Source organism: Microtus ochrogaster, linkage group LG1, assembly GCF_000317375.1.
Source record: "Microtus ochrogaster isolate Prairie Vole_2 linkage group LG1, MicOch1.0, whole genome shotgun sequence".
Taxonomy (NCBI): domain Eukaryota; kingdom Metazoa; phylum Chordata; class Mammalia; order Rodentia; family Cricetidae; genus Microtus; species Microtus ochrogaster.
In genome coordinates, this window is record NC_022027.1 from 55,703,445 (window position 1) to 55,709,631 (window position 6,187).

General features: G+C 46.6%; 1 long non-coding RNA gene across 1 annotated transcript; it reads right to left on the bottom strand.

Moving 5' to 3' along the window:
* Positions 1–636: 636 nt before the first annotated feature.
* LOC113457491 lies at positions 637–5,673 on the bottom strand. Its single transcript, XR_003378047.1, has 3 exons — positions 5,526–5,673; positions 3,641–3,780; positions 637–756 (listed from the first exon to the last, which is right to left on the bottom strand). It is a non-coding gene; the product is annotated as an uncharacterized LOC113457491 (long non-coding RNA).
* Positions 5,674–6,187: the final 514 nt, after the last annotated feature.

Genomic DNA, 6,187 nt, shown 5'->3' on the forward strand with positions numbered 1-6,187 from the left:
CTGTAAGACAACTGTGAGGCTGGCGTGACTTGAGCCTAGTAACAGACAAGGGGGAGGAGGTAGTGAAGGAGAGGGGAGCAGGGCTAGACCATACTGCTCATACACCGACATCAGCATGCATACAGCTCATCAGCAACATGCCTTGCTCAACCGCCAAGGCATAGCACAGCTCATCTGACAACAGGAAGCAGACATCTACTGTCCTCCCAGGAAGGCCACCTTTGCACGTGGCTATGCGGAGCTCTCCTCTGTAGAGCAGCTTGAGCCACTGAGATGTCTCTGCACACTGGGGTCTTGCACAAGCTCCAGCTTCTGCTTGGTCCCGCCTCTGCCTGCAGCGCTCTGCCTCGACATCACCACTTGGGGTGCCCTGCCTGGATCCCCAACCTGTCTCGCCCACCTCTGAGAGCCTCTCCCTGTGCCAGTTTCTCTTCCTCATCCCAACTCGCCTTTGCCCCATTGTGTAAAGAGAGCATGAACCCCCACCCCTTCTGTGGGATCCTCACCTTTGCATACAGCACAAACTCAGCTTGGATCAGTGACCCCAGCTTTGGAGGACTAGAGGTAGCATGTTCAGGAGCAGCATCTCAGGCCTTGACCTTGACGTTTCAATGACGTTTTCTAGAATCAGGCAGATAGGGCTGGCTTTCTTCCTCGCGGGGGTAGCAGTGACATCAGGTACACTGTTCACCATTATTGTCTGTTTGTACCCAGGGGTGGAGGGGACAGATCACCATACTGAACACACTTAATAGCCTGCAAAGAGAGATGGGCCCAAACTTCTTAATATGTCTATTATATCTCAAAATACCAATTCTGAGACATGTAGAGTTTTTCCCTTATCTAGGGTCCCTCTAGGAATTCAGTTGTATTTCCTGCTTTGGAGTAAATCTGAAAAAGCTAACGCATGTGAAGGAAGGGATCTTTGAGAGAAGGTCAACCCCGGACAGAAGACACAATGGCAACTTTAGCATTGCTTATAAGGATATAACAGTTTTTAATTAAATATTTCACATCGAGAGTAGGTCTTGGGGGAGTGGTGCACATGTGTGTTTTCTCCTCTGGCATCAATGTGACCGTTGAGGGGCCATCCCATCTCGTTTCCCTTGGAGAGAACGGACAATGGTCTGTGTTCCTCCAGCTGGCTTATTTTCCGAGCATTAATGAACAATTAGCCAACACTGGCACCCTTTCCGTCTGTAATCCTGCAGTAGGATCGCTAATCTCTACCACTGGCAGCTAACGATGAAGGGCTCTGAAGTTTGGCTTCTCATCCTAGCCCAGCCCGTTCTTAACACTTGCATAAGCATGCCTTCTGAGGACGGGAGCCCCCTACCGCTGTGCAGGCCGGGAACAAAAGCCCAGAGACATTTCTGAAGCGCCTCTGTTCAATCACACTTCTATGCTCGTGTTTGCCTTCCTCCTACAACAAACACCAGTGATCAGCGAAGGGCTCCGGGGGTCATGGAGGGCTCTGTGTCTCAATACTCATAAGAATGTATTCAGAGCGCATTATGCAACCCCCATGTGCACCGGCAGACACCCTAAAGTGGGGAGGGAAATGTGGGCTAAATAGAATCAAACAGTATTTCTCCGCGAGTCAGCTTTGATTTAGTGCTGAATAACACTGTGTTTGAGACCACATTGTCATTAAAAATGTATATGGGAGAGGCAGATTTATCTAGAAACCCACACAGGAAAGGTCTTCGGTTCTCTGAATTTAATGGACCTTATATTCAATTGTCTCTCTCTAGTGGGGCAGAAAGCAATCCACTGTTTCCTTAGAACTCCTTTGTAGGGTCAAGATTTGAAGAAAATGTGAGGTCAGGCCAGAAAGGCGGGAAGCCCAACTGTAGAGCGAGCAATCCGACTCCAGGACAATAGCCCCGGGTCGTGATACCGTTCATCTGAAACTGCTTTTGGACTTGGGATGCTTCCCGGGAAACTTACTGTGCAGGGGAACTTGAAGCGAAGACTGGTCTCTGAGACTGACTTGTGGGAGGAGGTTTTGGATGACAGACTTCAGGGTGGAAGGGAGAAGTGGGGTCAGAGGCAGCCCAGACTGTGCATCAAGCAACTAAGAAAAGCTGAACAACAGCTCACCTGGAGCCGAACTCGAAACTTGCTAGTTTCTGCAGTTCGTGGCACTCAGAAAGTTGCTAAGGTGTTACGAGGTATCAACATACTAAAAGCAGCAAAAGTACCAGGACGATGGGGACAAGACATGGCCCCTAAGATCTGTGACACGTGTGGACATCTAGGGTCAGATGGAGGTGTAAGGTGGCAAGGGGAAAGCAGGCATGGCTCTGGCACAGCCTTCCGGACATCCTAATGCCCACTCCCCATGTTGCTTTGCATGTGGGAAACTTGAATATCTCATTATAAAAAAAATAAAAGACCTCATATAAAAAAATCTTATTTGATAAAACACGAATAGCAAAAGGCAAGCTATTCTGCAACACTTAGAGGAAATGATTTTTCCCTCGGTCATCTCACTGTTTAATTCACCCATCAGAATGCTGAGGCGTGGCTTCCTTTTCTGCCTGACAAGCAGAGCCACCGGCCCTGCACAGTGGAGGGAGTGGACAGAGCCTCTGACTGAAGCCTGGAAGCCCAGTCCCTTTTCACACTCAGCCACTGACCCCTCCTGTGATCCCTTACACTCACTTAACCTCTCTGCCCCTGCGCTTCCTATTCATGCTGCCAAGACAAAGAAAGCTACCTGCCCCCTCCCCACCTCTGGAATTGAGAGGTCGAATGAGCAAGGTCTGCAAAGCATTTGAGAAGCCATTGGTTGATGTGAGGCTCAACCCTTGGAAAGCCTGGGGCGGGAAAAAAATCCTGTGATAGTCCAGTAAAAAATAAAGATAGATTATAAGGCAGGGAAGTCCAGAGGTCAGCGACCTTTGCCACTGAAAATTTTGTAGTCATGAGACTTGCAAGCAGGTGTTGATGACAGAATATTTACTCTCTCTCTCTCTCTCTCTCTCTCTCTCTCTCTCTCTCTCTCTCTCTCTCTCTCTCTCGGAATCAGTGAGTAACTTATTTCATTTAAGTAGTTGTTTGAACAAGAGTGGTAAAGTTTGTGGTTTACCAATGCCCAGTTTGGAAAAATAATAAAAGATCATCAAGTTTCACTCTCACAAAAATATGGTTTTCAGTGCCTCGTGAGTTAAAGCACACTCACAGAAAACAGTCTTTATCTTCTCGCATTCTTGCTGCCCAAGTTCTCCCCTCTATTTAAGGCCTACCAGTTTCTCCACATTTTGATTCAAGTCTCACCCATCCCTCCCATGAAGGAGTCCTCAAGATCCTGAATGTTTGCAGAAGTTAGTTTCATGAGCCATACCCCAACACCATCTCCTGTGTGTTTGTGTGCATGTGTGTACATTGAGTATAGTGTATATGGATGTGGGTACCATGTGTTTATGGAGGCCAGAACCCTGTCTGTAACTTCCCGTCGTATCCCTCTGAGACAGGGCCTCTCTGAACCTGGGGCTAGGCTGGTAACCAGCAAGCACAGGAGATTCTCCTGCCTTTCCTCCGCAGTCCCAGAGTTAATGGGGTCCATGCTGGGCTGTTTCACATGGGTGCTAGAATCCACACCATGTCCTAAGGCTTGCAAAGCCAGTGCTCTTACCCACTGAGTCACCTCTGCATCACCCTCCAGCCAAGTAGACAAGTTCTTGGAGAGTTCATTCTAGAACTTTCTTTAAAATTGTAAAGTTGCAGTCCACCACTGAGCCATCTCTGTATTTACTGAGTCTGGTGACACCGTGTCTGGAACATAGGAAACACTCAATAACCAACTATTGAACTTAACGTAAGGATTCACCGAATAATAAGTTACTCGATAAACCATAAATCCACTGATTTTTTTTAATCGTTATTTTTTATGTGTATGGGTGTTTTGCTTGCTTGTATGTCTATGTACCATGTGTTTGCCTGATTCCTGTAGAGGCCAGAAGAGGGCATCGGATCCCCTAGAACTGGAGTTAGACAGTTGTGAAACACCATGTGGGTAGTGGGGATTAAACCTAGGTCCTCTGCAAGAGCAGCAGGTTGTCCTAACCACTGAGCCATCTCTCCAGTCCCTCAGCTGATTTTTGAGTGTTCATATGTGCCAAGAACTGTGATAGGACTTCTCTTAATATAGACACATGCATACATATACATGTAATACAGACACACATACATACACACACATGTAACAGACATCTGTATACGTACATACATGTACAAAATACAGGCAAAGTATTTGTGCTTTCTAGGAATGTTCAGCCCAGTGGGGAAGGCAAATCTACTGTACCCAAGCCATGTAAGTGCCAACCTGTCCCTTGTTGATATGACAGAAATAGAAATTTAGAGAGGAGGAGATTAGGGAGCACCCTCTTTCACCCCAGCCTTCCTCTCATTACATTCACCCCGTCTCACAGGTCCTTCCCAAGCTCCACACAGCTGAACGTGGAGCCCACACACCTAGGCGTTACCACATCAGGAGAGTACAATCACCTTCTAAGAAGAGACAGAGAGTATATCCAGGACCGCACTTAGGGAAGGCTACCAAACGTATGGGACAACCTTGAAGAGTGGGTGAGCCTCAGGCCATTCTGTGTGAACTTGGACCCCCTCCGTTTTATCCCATAGATGGGAGTTTTCCGGCTTGGAGGCAAGTAAAGCACCTGTGATTATCATTAAAGAAGGTGTTAGCAGCCTTACGGAGTGCGGGTGGAACGCCGCCCAGCCAGGAAAGGTCAGCAAAAGCCCCTTTAACAAGAAAGAATGTGAGCAGGACTGACAAAGTCAACAGGAATGGGACCTGAGAGTGGGGGGAACGGCTTTCCCAGAGTCACAGAGGACGGGGAGAGACCATGTGTGGGCACACGGAAGAGGCAGCGTATCTGAATGTGGAAGAAGAGTAAGGAGCTTGAGTGTTGAGAGAACTCACTCATTGCCAGGGTGACAGCGAACCAACGGAAGCCTCCCAGAGAGGTGCCCTGACTGTCTACGCCAAAGAAAACCTAAGAAGTGAACCTCCAAGCCAGCGCCTTCCTGAAGCTGACTATTCCGAGTCGGCGTGTGCGCCAAGTCCACCTCCAAGTGCTGCCTTTAAACGTCGTTTCCTCCGCCCACCTTCCCTTCAGAGGAGACTTTCGCTGCCTGTGTGCTGGTGGCTCTGGAATGTTCTCACTCTGTCTTGGCTGTGTCATGTCATCAAGCTAAAAATAGACGCTAATTAGCAAGGTTATTTCTAACTTACGTTGTTAGAAGAGAGGGAACAGTGATGAATACAGAGTATGAAATAACCCAAGGACAGAACCAAATGCCAGCTCAAAAGTCCCACCTTACCAGTGTTCGAGGCACTAAATAGCGTCTATTTTTCTAAACCAGGCGGTCATTATCCAAATCCCCTCTCCCGGATGTGATAATATAGTGAGATCAGGCATGCCCCAACAGAACACGAGCTGGCTCTCGGCGCCTAGATGCTACTCGGAGGGTAGAGATGAGGAAAATATCTCACTCACCAACAGATTACATGGTTCACTGGCTGGCTGAATAACTTTAAGACAGTTTGCTGGTGTCTATTTACACATATTCCACAGAAATATATTAACAGCTGAGAAACAGCTGTAAAAATTACATACTGAGGTGCATAGTCAGGAGCGAAGCCCACTCCACGTATGTCTCTGTAAGAGAAGACAAAAGCCTTAAATGACAAAGGAAATGGAAAACACGCGTAGGTGCACCTAGATGTCATGCAGCAACACAGCAGGCCAAGAAAACATGTCACAGAATCTCCCAGAAACCCTTTTCATTTCTCTGGGACATGGCTTTAACATGTATGTTTTATAGCATTAGTGGTAACATACATGTTTATATTCTAAAATACCTTACTGGGCAATTGAATTCTTTATGTAAAAGCCTCTGTTCATATTTATTCACTTTCGAAATAATGGAAAATTTTCAACTTACATTTTTTTCTTAATAAAATGTTTATTTTTCCACTCAATTTTTAATCTCCTCTCCCAATCACACGTATTTCTCAAAAATACATTAACAAATTGCCACAATGACATTGTTCTTGTTTTTAAAAAAATTAAAAGAAGAATTGCGGAAATTTTTCTTCAGATAACTGTTGGCCATGGCTACGTAAGATTACAGACTGAACGTGTGTAGGAAAACGGAC